This window comes from Hyla sarda, unplaced genomic scaffold, assembly GCF_029499605.1.
Source record: "Hyla sarda isolate aHylSar1 unplaced genomic scaffold, aHylSar1.hap1 scaffold_2804, whole genome shotgun sequence".
Taxonomy (NCBI): Eukaryota; Metazoa; Chordata; class Amphibia; order Anura; family Hylidae; genus Hyla; species Hyla sarda.
The window spans coordinates 15,144-30,332 of record NW_026609508.1 but is presented as its reverse complement, the minus strand read 5'-3'; the positions used below and the strand labels follow the sequence as shown (position 1 = coordinate 30,332).

General features: G+C 45.8%; 4 non-coding genes and 1 pseudogene across 4 annotated transcripts; all 5 read right to left on the bottom strand.

The window, feature by feature from the left end:
• Positions 1-1,573: 1,573 nt before the first annotated feature.
• LOC130326104 (U2 spliceosomal RNA) lies at positions 1,574-1,764 on the bottom strand. Its single transcript, XR_008870778.1, has one exon. It is a non-coding gene; the product is annotated as a U2 spliceosomal RNA (small nuclear RNA).
• A 2,096-nt stretch (positions 1,765-3,860) lies between these two features.
• On the bottom strand, positions 3,861-4,046 carry LOC130326109 (U2 spliceosomal RNA). The gene has a single exon (XR_008870783.1). It is a non-coding gene; the product is annotated as a U2 spliceosomal RNA (small nuclear RNA).
• Positions 4,047-9,435: 5,389 nt separating this feature from the next.
• On the bottom strand, positions 9,436-9,653 carry LOC130326111 (U2 spliceosomal RNA; annotated as a pseudogene).
• A 2,096-nt stretch (positions 9,654-11,749) lies between these two features.
• On the bottom strand, positions 11,750-11,940 carry LOC130326115 (U2 spliceosomal RNA). Its single transcript, XR_008870787.1, has one exon. It is a non-coding gene; the product is annotated as a U2 spliceosomal RNA (small nuclear RNA).
• Positions 11,941-14,042: 2,102 nt separating this feature from the next.
• LOC130326108 (U2 spliceosomal RNA) lies at positions 14,043-14,232 on the bottom strand. Its single transcript, XR_008870782.1, has one exon. It is a non-coding gene; the product is annotated as a U2 spliceosomal RNA (small nuclear RNA).
• Between the last annotated feature and the right edge of the window lie 957 nt (positions 14,233-15,189).

Here is a 15,189-nt window from a genome sequence, read left to right as displayed (position 1 = left end):
GAAGGTTCTAGGTGACATCACAAATCCCTTTGGTTACATACACAACAAAGCTGGGTTGTTGTTGTTTACACTCTGCAAGGCCTGTGGAAGTGAGTGACATCATAGCACTGTAGTTCTGAGGGTTCAAGATGGATGCAACAATCTCCTGTTGCTTCTATGAAGGCCATAATAGACGACATCACCAAACAGCTCCATAGTCACATACACAGCAAAGGAGAGATGTTGTTTACACCTAGTGATGTCAGTGGTATTGAGTGACATCACAGCACAGTGCTAAGGCTCCTGGGCCTGGACACAGCAGCGGCTGCAATATCTCAACGGAGAATACGTTTATATCTATGTGTGTGTGTGCGCATATATATATATATATATATATATATATATATATATATATATATATATTTCTCCGCCGAAATCACTTTTAAACCCATTTCCACCTTTTTTTCCCTTCTCTTCCTCTTACTTTTTTTTCACGTTTTTTTACGTTTTTCTCCTTTTCGCCTCTTTTCTGGGCGTATTATTCTTCTTTTTCTTCTTTTTTTTCGTCTAATGCATACCCCATCAGTGCAGCAATGCTTATTCAATACCGCCAGCAGATGGAGACACTGGGGGATAATTTTCTAAGGATTTATACTGATTTTTCCTGTCTGAATTTGTCGCACAGAAAGTTGCAGGCCAAATATGTGTGACATTTCTGCGACTTTAGCTTCTAGAGCATTTTTACAACATTATACATAGGTGCTGAATACATAAAAAGCGACTGTTCAGCGACAGACAAGTCGCATCGGCTGAAAGTAGGCCAGAATGTCAGTCCATGTTGGAGCAGGTTTAGATACAGTCTAAAGCATAGATCTCAAAGTCTGTGCACAGAATTTAGCAAGGGCCTCGCACCTTCTGATGCATCAGGTAGGTGCACAATAGCATAGCCTAACCCTCTGTACTTTGGTCTATATTGATGCGGGACATAGACAGCCAGCTGATGACCAATCCATTAGTGCAATGGATGGCTGGAAGCATTTGTCTTTGCCTTTGCAATACCACAGAAGCAATGCATGGTCAATGTACAGCAATGACACACCTGTGTGAACAGCCAGGAGACCCCCCCCCCCCATGTTATGTTACATAGTTACATAGTTAGTACGGTCGAAAAAAGACATATGTCCATCACGTTCAACCAGGGAATTAAGGGGTAGGGGTGTGGCGCGATATTGGGGAAGGGATGAGATTTTATATTTCTTCATAAGCATTAATCTTATTTTGTCAATTAGGAACATTCAGCACCCACCCGCTATCAAGGCAGCTGCCTATCATGTCATGCCCTACCTGCACAGGTGTGCTGGCTACTCAAATGATCCAATTAAGGAGGCCATTTAGTCAGCAGCAGCAGAAGTCCTGTGCCTGGACGCTCCAACAGGGGCCAGACACAAGCAGAAGCAGAAGCAGCAGAAGCAGCAGCAGCACCACCTTTTGTTTTTTGGCTGCAGCAGCAGCAAGGCCCACAGGGCTGGCTAGCTGGCTAGCCAGCAAGCAGGTAGCAATGAAAGTAGGAATCTTTCTTTTTAACCCTGTAAGGGGGTGGTGCACTGTACCCGAAGATACTGCCATATCGGGTCAATGCATAGGGCGACGGAAGCAAGCTTCGAAATCGGCCCCCGTTCTCAAAAATCCATTTAATATATGGTCCCCAGATAGGGGACGTATCAGATATTAAACTGATAAGAACAGATACTACACTTGATCTTAGCCAAAAGGCCGAGAAGCGATAACCGTGAAAGGGGCGGGCCCAACAAGGTCCCCTTCATGGGCACTATCACTGCTTGCTGTCAGGGAGGCTGCCAGACAATTTTCCATGCACACTCTGGGCTGGGGGGCAGTCAACCACCAGTACACACAGCAGAACCTAAACCCATACCATTATTGCTAAGCAGCAAGACAGGGGCCCATTGCACTCCCACGGGGCCTTTTTAAATGCAATCCATAACCCGGATTTGCCAGGAACCCTTCTTACTCCTCCTACTTGCATGTGACACTGGGCTTAGGATCTGCATAGGAAACACACACACAAGCACACACCTACCTTTGTTGCCTGCAGATGCCTCCTTGGCTGTCCCCAAACGGTATCAAACCAACACCCACGGGAAGCTGTAAGCATAGAGGACATGCCTGCACCCCATTGGACTTACCTGTGTGGGTTAAATCCGGGTTATTTGACAACCTATGGCGGTGATGGTTCTGCTCAGGCAGAGCAATGCTGATGCTCCTCATAAAGCTGTCGCTGCTGTGAAGGTTCTAGGTGACATCACAAATCCCTTTGGTTACATACACAACAAAGCTGGGTTGTTGTTGTTTACACTCTGCAAGGCCTGTGGAAGTGAGTGACATCATAGCACTGTAGTTCTGAGGGTTCAAGATGGATGCAACAATCTCCTGTTGCTTCTATGAAGGCCGTAATAGACGACATCACCAAACAGCTCCATAGTCACATACACAGCAAAGGAGAGATGTTGTTTACACCTAGTGATGTCAGTGGTATTGAGTGACATCACAGCACAGTGCTAAGGCTCCTGGGCCTGGACACAGCAGCGGCTGCAATATCTCAACGGAGAATACGTTTATATCTATGTGTGTGTGTGCGCATATATATATATATATATATATATATATATATATATATATATATATTTCTCCGCCGAAATCACTTTTAAACCCATTTCCACCTTTTTTTCCCTTCTCTTCCTCTTACTTTTTTTTCACGTTTTTTTACGTTTTTCTCCTTTTCGCCTCTTTTCTGGGCGTATTATTCTTCTTTTTCTTCTTTTTTTTCGTCTAATGCATACCCCATCAGTGCAGCAATGCTTATTCAATACCGCCAGCAGATGGAGACACTGGGGGATAATTTTCTAAGGATTTATACTGATTTTTCCTGTCTGAATTTGTCGCACAGAAAGTTGCAGGCCAAATATGTGTGACATTTCTGCGACTTTAGCTTCTAGAGCATTTTTACAACATTATACATAGGTGCTGAATACATAAAAAGCGACTGTTCAGCGACAGACAAGTCGCATCGGCTGAAAGTAGGCCAGAATGTCAGTCCATGTTGGAGCAGGTTTAGATACAGTCTAAAGCATAGATCTCAAAGTCTGTGCACAGAATTTAGCAAGGGCCTCGCACCTTCTGATGCATCAGGTAGGTGCACAATAGCATAGCCTAACCCTCTGTACTTTGGTCTATATTGATGCGGGACATAGACAGCCAGCTGATGACCAATCCATTAGTGCAATGGATGGCTGGAAGCATTTGTCTTTGCCTTTGCAATACCACAGAAGCAATGCATGGTCAATGTACAGCAATGACACACCTGTGTGAACAGCCAGGAGACCCCCCCCCCCCCCCCCCCATGTTATGTTACATAGTTACATAGTTAGTACGGTCGAAAAAAGACATATGTCCATCACGTTCAACCAGGGAATTAAGGGGTAGGGGTGTGGCGCGATATTGGGGAAGGGATGAGATTTTATATTTCTTCATAAGCATTAATCTTATTTTGTCAATTAGGAACATTCAGCACCCACCCGCTATCAAGGCAGCTGCCTATCATGTCATGCCCTACCTGCACAGGTGTGCTGGCTACTCAAATGATCCAATTAAGGAGGCCATTTAGTCAGCAGCAGCAGAAGTCCTGTGCCTGGACGCTCCAACAGGGGCCAGACACAAGCAGAAGCAGAAGCAGCAGAAGCAGCAGCAGCACCACCTTTTGTTTTTTGGCTGCAGCAGCAGCAAGGCCCACAGGGCTGGCTAGCTGGCTAGCCAGCAAGCAGGTAGCAATGAAAGTAGGAATCTTTCTTTTTAACCCTGTAAGGGGGTGGTGCACTGTACCCGAAGATACTGCCATATCGGGTCAATGCATAGGGCGACGGAAGCAAGCTTCGAAATCGGCCCCCGTTCTCAAAAATCCATTTAATATATGGTCCCCAGATAGGGGACGTATCAGATATTAAACTGATAAGAACAGATAAGGTTTCAACAAAATTTTATTGAATAAATAAGAAACCATACAGAATTTAAAATGCAAAATAATAAAAGGTTCACAAAAGTTTTAAAATACAAATAATAAAACCAGTTATAAAAGGAGAAAAAATAAAAATGGCAGGATAAAACATTATACAAATGTCATAAAAACTGATTATATTGTTATTTCGTTCCATAGAGGCAGACACCACATGGATGCTGCCTCGCTGGCCCCCAACTGTTTCTTGTCTCTTAGGTAATAGATGTACATCTCACTCAGGGCCAGCTTTATACAGTTTTTAACATCAATAAAATCATGTTTAAAAAGTAAGATGTTCCTAACTTTCCAGATGGCATTTTTAAAACAATTAATAATCATCCAGCAGATCATCTGCTGTTTAAAATTGGGGCAGTTAAAAAGACCGTAAAAGACACATTCGTGATTAAAATCTTTTAGGCCGCAGGCCCACTTCAAAAGTGGGCCTACCTTCCTCCAAAGCTCCCGTGCAAAAGGGCAGTTCCAAAATATGTGCAGCACCGTTTCGTCCACTCCGCAGCCATCTCTCGGGCACTTGGCTCTCGCCACCAGTCCTCGCCTGTGCTGGAACTCACGAGTAGGGAGGCACTGGTGGACGATTGCCCAGGCAAGATCCCTGTGTACATTCGCCAGAAACTTCCCGTACACGTTCCGCCATACCTTTTTGGATCTTGCCTGTGTGAAATTGGACACTGCCAGGGTAACCTCACTCCGCCTGAGGACCTTTGATACCTTTCTCTGGTCCCCCAGTATGTCAGGCTCCAAATCTTGGAGACCTAGGAGCCTGACTGTCTTTTCCAACACCACATAATGTTTTGGGGGACACAGAAGCACCGGAGCGTTCAGAGGGATGCGCAACCATCTTTTAAAAACCATGCCCGCAGCGTACCTTAAAAAGCAGCTAAAAATGCCATCGGATTTAATAATTTTAAAACAGAAACAGAAATACTTTATGTAAAAGAAAGTAAAAAGGTTAGGAACATCTTTCCCGCCATTATCTTTACTTTTGTACATAAAATCACGCTTTAATTTCTCCATTTTTGAACCCCATAAAAAAGTAAAAACAATTCTAGTTACTTTTTTAATGTATAAAATAGATGGAGGAAATACCATGGCAATGTATAGCATAATAGGGAGTAAAACCATCTTTATTATTAAAATCTTCCCCTCCATGGTAAGGTTTCTAAGATTCCACATTAAAATCTTCTTCTCCATCTTAGCTATAGCTGAATCCCAGTTAGGGCTCCCATCATTGACCTGGTTAAAAACAATACCTAAAACTTTAATTTGATCCTGTTGCATTGTGACTCCTGGGGTGATGGATGAATCCCAGGAGCCAATATAAAAACAGTCACATTTATCTGTGTTTAGCTTAAAACCAGAGACCTCGCAGAAATAGCTGGTGTTCCTCAATGCCCCCCTCATGGATGGAGAGTCCGGGCACAGTATGGTGACATCATCCATGTACCCCAACACCTTTAGATGGGTCCCTCCTCCACCAGGTATCGGTACGCCTCTTACTACCCGGTCTTTTCTGAGGAGGGCCATCAGTGGTTCGATTGCGCAAATAAAAAGGAGTGGGGACAGGGGGCAGCCCTGTTTGACACCTGATAAAAGAGGAACACCGCTGGTTAAAAAGCCATTAACAGAGACTTGACTAAAACAGGATCGGTATAAAAGCATGATTCGGCTTAAAATCGTTTCAGGCACTGCCATCTTTTTAAGAACTAAAAACAGGTATTCATGGGAGACCCTATCAAAGGCTTTTTCAAAGTCTAAGGATAAAATTGCTACAGTTTGATTTCTATCCTTAAAATACCATAAAACATCTCTTAAAATATTTAGGGATTCAGCTATAGACCTTCCAGGTACCCCACAAACCTGATTTGGGTGAATTAATTTATGAATAAAAGGTTTAAAACGGACAGCTAATAACTTGGCTAAAACTTTATAATCGACATTTAAAAGTGTGATGGGGCGCCAATTTTTTAGCATATCCTTTTCACCCTTTTTAAAAAGTAATGATACAATCCCCCTCCTCCAGGAAGGGGGAAGTTCATTAACAATAAAAGTTTCTTTATACAATAAAACCATATCATCCTTTAAAATATCCCAAAAAGCTAAATAAAATTCGATGGGTAAACCATCTTCCCCAGGGGCCTTCCCACTAGAAAAACTTTTAAAAACAAATAAAAGTTCATCTAAGTTAAGATCACGGGATAAAACCTCCTGGTCTAAAACATCTAGCTTAAAATCAAGGGAATTAAGAACATGTTCTAAAAAGGATGGATTAAGATCTTTCTTATTAAAAAGAAGCTGGTAGAAGTTAAAAACTGCATCTAACATGCCTTTTGGAGTGGATTCACCCTCAAGGTTTTGGATGATATCCCTCCTATTCATCACTTTTTTAAAAAAGAAACGGGAACATTTCTCGCCCTCCTCCAGGTGCTGCACATGTGAGTTAAAAATGATTTGTTTCCCTTTCTTTTCTATGGCATGTTTTATTTCAGTTTTAAGGTTTAAAATATCATTTTCTACATCCATACCAGCTTCTTTCAATTTAAAAAGTACATTTAAACGCATGTTAAGAACATAAAACCACTGTTTTTCCATTTTTGCCTTCTTCTTACCTGCTTTGATAAAAAAAAACCTGATTTTAGATTTGGTGCCCTCCCACCAGTGCAGCATAGGCTCGTGGGGTTTTCTTTGTGATTGCCAGCATTGGTAGGTCCGCACAAACTCCTCTTTTATCTCAGGGTCCTCTAGGAGTGTGGTGTTTAATCTCCAGAGGCCCCTTTTTGCTTTTTGCTCCCCCTCTAGCTCCAGGACCACCAAGAGGAGCTTATGATCAGAGAAGATATTCTGCTCGAGCGTGCATTTCAGGGGTTTAAAAGCTCTAGAGGAAAAACTAAAATCGATTCTGGAGCTCACTCTTCCATTGGACCATGTGGCGCCCGGGTCCTCCGGCAAGAGATCCTTCCAGCAATCTTTCAAGTTAAAATCATCAATAAAATTTTTAAGCAGGTAAGAAGTGCGGTCTTTACGATTAATATCCCCACCCTGCCGGTGTTCCCCATCACGTATGCAGTTAAAATCACCTCCCACCAGCAGGGGGGAAGACCCAACACAAAACAGTGGTAAAATTTCAAATAGTTCTGCCCGCTCCTGTTTATCAGGAGGGGCATACACATTTAAAACACGAATTAAAAGTCCATTAAAATATAGATGAATTAAAAGAGCTCTGCCAGGCACAATCTCAGTTACTGTATGAATAGAAAAGGACTGGCCTCGGCAGAGCAGCCCAACACCCACAGAACGACAGTCATTTGCACCGGACCATATGGATGGGCCCAGCTTCCAGTCTTCTTTTAAGTCTTTATAGTCCATTTTACTAGGGATTCCACATTCTTGTAGCAGGCAAAGGTCAAAGTCACATGTCTCTAGATAAGAAAATAAAGCAGCCCTGCGATCAGGGCTCTTTAAGGACCTCACATTGAGTGAGGCAATTTTTACAGGGATAGGCATAGTTTATGGAGAGTCCGTGCTTGGAGAATCAAAGTCAATAATAAGCTGCGTACCGTCATCCCCCGCCTGCGGGGTCATCAGCTCCTTAATGTTCTGAGGGTCGGAGCTTGAGATCGATGATGCCCCGACCCTGAGCTCGCTCTCGTCCGAACTACGGCACGCCGCTTTCCTTTGAATGTCTTCCTCTTCTTCTTCTCTTTGTCTTTTAAATGTCATACTGCTGTCCATATCCTCTGTGTTGCTCTCACTCGATGTAATCTCTGGCCCCCGGCTGATGGATCTGCGTCTTCTTTCATCTTTTGACGACTGGAACTGCTGCACAGGGGCCTGTGAGGCCTCTTTTCCGGAACCTTTGCCGCTACCTTGGGAAGTTTTCATCGCTTGTTCCCCAGCAAGCGTTGCTGAGGACTGTTGCTCCAACTTCCCCATCGATCGACGATGGCCAGTTTTACCCACCGGGTCCACTGCTGGCGGGGCAGCAAACCCTGGTTTGGCGCCACTTGTCTTCTTGGCCCTGTCCTGTATAGGCGGAGTAACAGGACCGGGCTCAGACCTGGCCACCTGGCTCCCCTTCCGGCGGGCTTTCACCGGGGCCTCTTCGTCCGGAGCAGGGCGACCCTGGGCCAAGCCAGTACCTGGCTTATGCTGCAATTTTGGGTCCACCTCTGCCCCCACCGAGGCCCGTCGGCTGCCACCCGCCACAGGTGAGCCCCCTTCAGAAGTTTCGGCGGGCTCTTGAGCCAGGTAGGAAGTCGATCGACGTCTTTCAATTTCCCGGGCAGTAAACTCGATCACCCGCCCGGGCTTCGTGGAATCCCCATGGCCTCCCCCCAGCACTACCACCGGTGGGCCCCCCGATGGAGCACCAGAGGTCTTGGGCCTGGACCCATCAGTACCTGCCTTCTGGGGTTTGGGCATCTTAAAAAAGGACGTCTTTTGTCCTGTCCCCTCTTTGGGTGGGCCCAGCCTTGACCCACCCATCGTAGTTTTTGCTTTATGGGGACAGGAATTAAAATCATGATTTTCCTCTCCGCAGAGGTTACACCTTATCGTATGGCTACATCTTGAGGCTATGTGACCTTCTTGGCCACACCTATTGCAGCGAATCACACGCTCCGCGCCGCAGGTCTCCTGGGTGTGGCCAAACCTCAAGCAATTTCGGCAATACATAGGCATTTGAGGATAGAACAGGAAGCCCCGAACTCTCCCGATGGCAAAATTTGGGGGCGGATGGCAAAGACCCCCAATACCACCGGGATCCTTACGGAGCTTGACCCAGAACTTCCTCTTGCCGTTCCAGAACCGCACGGAGTTCAATATTTTGTTTGCGAATCGCACCTCTTCGCAGTATCGCCGAAGAAAAGTGGCTATATCCTCCGTGGTCACATGAGGGCTGTGCATAGCCACCACCAACGGTATATGTTCCTCACCATAGAGGAACTGGAACGAAAGACCGTCGAGTCGATCGTCCCTCTGGTCCGCACCAGACAAGGTTGCATAGATGTTATCGCAACACGCCGTGGCCGTGAAGGTGACGGTATACAGGCCACGGCTTTCCTGGTCATTTAGACACAGGATGTCCTCCCTATTGAGGCGGAAGTAGTCAAGAAGAATCACCTCCGCAATGAAGCGGAGGTTCTTCAACTGACGATGGCTCTCCGACACCTCTATGCGGATGGTATTTCGCATCGACATTTCCCCAGAGGGGAAAGCCCAGGAGAACGGCATCTTCCACACCCAGGGACTAAGCCCCTTCCCCAATAGCAGCAGGGGCTCGGAATCCCGCTATAAAAGCGGAACCCTTACCCAAGGCAGAGGTCGGGGGTACCCTAGGTGCTTCCGAAGCTACAGGTAACGCTCAACGTACCGAAAATGCCTTCTGAGACACAAGGTCCCAGAGACAGGGGGATCGCAACCCGTTGTCTGTGGACTAAGCCCGCTCCCCAATAGCAGCAAGGGGGTGAAGTCCCTCCGTAAGGAGAGACAATCCCCCAAGGCCGAGAAGCGGGGTACCACAGACACCTTCCGACCAGACCAAATGCAGATACTACACTTGATCTTAGCCAAAAGGCCGAGAAGCGATAACCGTGAAAGGGGCGGGCCCAACAAGGTCCCCTTCATGGGCACTATCACTGCTTGCTGTCAGGGAGGCTGCCAGACAATTTTCCATGCACACTCTGGGCTGGGGGGCAGTCAACCACCAGTACACACAGCAGAACCTAAACCCATACCATTATTGCTAAGCAGCAAGACAGGGGCCCATTGCACTCCCACGGGGCCTTTTTAAATGCAATCCATAACCCGGATTTGCCAGGAACCCTTCTTACTCCTCCTACTTGCATGTGACACTGGGCTTAGGATCTGCATAGGAAACACACACACAAGCACACACCTACCTTTGTTGCCTGCAGATGCCTCCTTGGCTGTCCCCAAACGGTATCAAACCAACACCCACGGGAAGCTGTAAGCATAGAGGACATGCCTGCACCCCATTGGACTTACCTGTGTGGGTTAAATCCGGGTTATTTGACAACCTATGGCGGTGATGGTTCTGCTCAGGCAGAGCAGTGCTGATGCTCCTCATAAAGCTGTCGCTGCTTAGGTGACATCACAAATCCCTTTGGTTACATACACAACAAAGCTGGGTTGTTGTTGTTTACACTCTGCAAGGCCTGTGGAAGTGAGTGACATCATAGCACTGTAGTTCTGAGGGTTCAAGATGGATGCAACAATCTCCTGTTGCTTCTATGAAGGCCGTAATAGACGACATCACCAAACAGCTCCATAGTCACATACACAGCAAAGGAGAGATGTTGTTTACACCTAGTGATGTCAGTGGTATTGAGTGACATCACAGCACAGTGCTAAGGCTCCTGGGCCTGGACACAGCAGCGGCTGCAATATCTCAACGGAGAATACGTTTATATCTATGTGTGTGTGTGCGCATATATATATATATATATATATATATATATATATATATATATATATATATATATTTCTCCGCCGAAATCACTTTTAAACCCATTTCCACCTTTTTTTCCCTTCTCTTCCTCTTACTTTTTTTTTCACGTTTTTTTACGTTTTTCTCCTTTTCGCCTCTTTTCTGGGCGTATTATTCTTCTTTTTCTTCTTTTTTTTCGTCTAATGCATACCCCATCAGTGCAGCAATGCTTATTCAATACCGCCAGCAGATGGAGACACTGGGGGATAATTTTCTAAGGATTTATACTGATTTTTCCTGTCTGAATTTGTCGCACAGAAAGTTGCAGGCCAAATATGTGTGACATTTCTGCGACTTTAGCTTCTAGAGCATTTTTACAACATTATACATAGGTGCTGAATACATAAAAAGCGACTGTTCAGCGACAGACAAGTCGCATCGGCTGAAAGTAGGCCAGAATGTCAGTCCATGTTGGAGCAGGTTTAGATACAGTCTAAAGCATAGATCTCAAAGTCTGTGCACAGAATTTAGCAAGGGCCTCGCACCTTCTGATGCATCAGGTAGGTGCACAATAGCATAGCCTAACCCTCTGTACTTTGGTCTATATTGATGCGGGACATAGACAGCCAGCTGATGACCAATCCATTAGTGCAATGGATGGCTGGAAGCATTTGTCTTTGCCTTTGCAATACCACAGAAGCAATGCATGGTCAATGTACAGCAATGACACACCTGTGTGAACAGCCAGGAGACCCCCCCCCCCCCCCCCCCCATGTTATGTTACATAGTTACATAGTTAGTACGGTCGAAAAAAGACATATGTCCATCACGTTCAACCAGGGAATTAAGGGGTAGGGGTGTGGCGCGATATTGGGGAAGGGATGAGATTTTATATTTCTTCATAAGCATTAATCTTATTTTGTCAATTAGGAACATTCAGCACCCACCCGCTATCAAGGCAGCTGCCTATCATGTCATGCCCTACCTGCACAGGTGTGCTGGCTACTCAAATGATCCAATTAAGGAGGCCATTTAGTCAGCAGCAGCAGAAGTCCTGTGCCTGGACGCTCCAACAGGGGCCAGACACAAGCAGAAGCAGAAGCAGCAGAAGCAGCAGCAGCACCACCTTTTGTTTTTTGGCTGCAGCAGCAGCAAGGCCCACAGGGCTGGCTAGCTGGCTAGCCAGCAAGCAGGTAGCAATGAAAGTAGGAATCTTTCTTTTTAACCCTGTAAGGGGGTGGTGCACTGTACCCGAAGATACTGCCATATCGGGTCAATGCATAGGGCGACGGAAGCAAGCTTCGAAATCGGCCCCCGTTCTCAAAAATCCATTTAATATATGGTCCCCAGATAGGGGACGTATCAGATATTAAACTGATAAGAACAGATACTACACTTGATCTTAGCCAAAAGGCCGAGAAGCGATAACCGTGAAAGGGGCGGGCCCAACAAGGTCCCCTTCATGGGGCACTATCACTGCTTGCTGTCAGGGAGGCTGCCAGACAATTTTCCATGCACACTCTGGCTGGGGGGCAGTCAACCACCAGTACACACAGCAGAACCTAAACCCATACCATTATTGCTAAGCAGCAAGACAGGGGCCCATTGCACTCCCACGGGGCCTTTTTAAATGCAATCCATAACCCGGATTTGCCAGGAACCCTTCTTACTCCTCCTACTTGCATGTGACACTGGGCTTAGGATCTGCATAGGAAACACACACACAAGCACACACCTACCTTTGTTGCCTGCAGATGCCTCCTTGGCTGTCCCCAAACGGTATCAAACCAACACCCACGGGAAGCTGTAAGCATAGAGGACATGCCTGCACCCCATTGGACTTACCTGTGTGGGTTAAATCCGGGTTATTTGACAACCTATGGCGGTGATGGTTCTGCTCAGGCAGAGCAGTGCTGATGCTCCTCATAAAGCTGTCGCTGCTGTGAAGGTTCTAGGTGACATCACAAATCCCTTTGGTTACATACACAACAAAGCTGGGTTGTTGTTGTTTACACTCTGCAAGGCCTGTGGAAGTGAGTGACATCATAGCACTGTAGTTCTGAGGGTTCAAGATGGATGCAACAATCTCCTGTTGCTTCTATGAAGGCCATAATAGACGACATCACCAAACAGCTCCATAGTCACATACACAGCAAAGGAGAGATGTTTGTTTACACCTAGTGATGTCAGTGGTATTGAGTGACATCACAGCACAGTGCTAAGGCTCCTGGGCCTGGACACAGCAGCGGCTGCAATATCTCAACGGAGAATACGTTTATATCTATGTGTGTGTGTGCGCATATATATATATATATATATATATATATATATATATATATATATATATATATATATTTCTCCGCCGAAATCACTTTTAAACCCATTTCCACCTTTTTTTCCCTTCTCTTCCTCTTACTTTTTTTTCACGTTTTTTTACGTTTTTCTCCTTTTCGCCTCTTTTCTGGGCGTATTATTCTTCTTTTTCTTCTTTTTTTTCGTCTAATGCATACCCCATCAGTGCAGCAATGCTTATTCAATACCGCCAGCAGATGGAGACACTGGGGGATAATTTTCTAAGGATTTATACTGATTTTTCCCTGTCTGAATTTGTCGCACAGAAAGTTGCAGGCCAAATATGTGTGACATTTCTGCGACTTTAGCTTCTAGAGCATTTTTACAACATTATACATAGGTGCTGAATACATAAAAAGCGACTGTTCAGCGACAGACAAGTCGCATCGGCTGAAAGTAGGCCAGAATGTCAGTCCATGTTGGAGCAGGTTTAGATACAGTCTAAAGCATAGATCTCAAAGTCTGTGCACAGAATTTAGCAAGGGCCTCGCACCTTTCTGATGCATCAGGTAGGTGCACAATAGCATAGCCTAACCCTCTGTACTTTGGTCTATATTGATGCGGGACATAGACAGCCAGCTGATGACCAATCCATTAGTGCAATGGATGGCTGGAAGCATTTGTCTTTGCCTTTGCAATACCACAGAAGCAATGCATGGTCAATGTACAGCAATGACACACCTGTGTGAACAGCCAGGAGACCCCCCCCCCCATGTTATGTTACATAGTTACATAGTTAGTACGGTCGAAAAAAGACATATGTCCATCACGTTCAACCAGGGAATTAAGGGGTAGGGGTGTGGCGCGATATTGGGGAAGGGATGAGATTTATATTTCTTCATAAGCATTAATCTTATTTTGTCAATTAGGAACATTCAGCACCCACCCGCTATCAAGGCAGCTGCCTATCATGTCATGCCCTACCTGCACAGGTGTGCTGGCTACTCAAATGATCCAATTAAGGAGGCCATTTAGTCAGCAGCAGCAGAAGTCCTGTGCCTGGACGCTCCAACAGGGGCCAGACACAAGCAGAAGCAGAAGCAGCAGAAGCAGCAGCAGCACCCACCTTTTGTTTTTTGGCTGCAGCAGCAGCAAGGCCCACAGGGCTGGCTAGCTGGCTAGCCAGCAAGCAGGTAGCAATGAAAGTAGGAATCTATCTTTTTAACCCTGTAAGGGGGGTGGTGCACTGTACCCGAAGATACTGCCATATCGGGTCAATGCATAGGGCGACGGAAGCAAGCTTCGAAATCGGCCCCCGTTCTCAAAATCCATTTAATATATGGTCCCCAGATAGGGGACGTATCAGATATTAAACTGATAAGAACAGATACTACACTTGATCTTAGCCAAAAGGCCGAGAAGCGATAACCGTGAAAGGGGCGGGGCCCAACAAGGTCCCCTTCATGGGCACTATCACTGCTTGCTGTCAGGGAGGCTGCCAGACAATTTTCCATGCACACTCTGGGCTGGGGGGCAGTCAACCACCAGTACACACAGCAGAACCTAAACCCATACCATTATTGCTAAGCAGCAAGACAGGGGCCCATTGCACTCCCACGGGGCCTTTTTAAATGCAATCCATAACCCGGATTTGCCAGGAACCCTTCTTACTCCTCCTACTTGCATGTGACACTGGGCTTAGGATCTGCATAGGAAACACACACACAAGCACACACCTACCTTTGTTGCCTGCAGATGCCTCCTTGGCTGTCCCCAAACGGTATCAAACCAACACCCACGGGAAGCTGTAAGCATAGAGGACATGCCTGCACCCCATTGGACTTACCTGTGTGGGTTAAATCCGGGTTATTTGACAACCTATGGCGGTGATGGTTCTGCTCAGGCAGAGCAGTGCTGATGCTCCTCATAAAGCTGTCGCTGCTGTGAAGGTTCTAGGTGACATCACAAATCCCTTTGGTTACATACACAACAAAGCTGGGTTGTTGTTGTTTACACTCTGCAAGGCCTGTGAAGTGAGTGACATCATAGCACTGTAGTTCTGAGGGTTCAAGATGGATGCAACAATCTCCTGTTGCTTCTATGAAGGCCGTAATAGACGACATCACCAAACAGCTCCATAGTCACATACACAGCAAAGGAGAGATGTTGTTTACACCTAGTGATGTCAGTGGTATTGAGTGACATCACAGCACAGTGCTAAGGCTCCTGGGCCTGGACACAGCAGCGGCTGCAATATCTCAACGGAGAATACGTTTATATCTATGTGTGTGTGTGCGCATATATATATATATATATATATATATATATATATATATATATATATATTTCTCCGCCGAAATCACTTTTAAACCCATTTCCACCT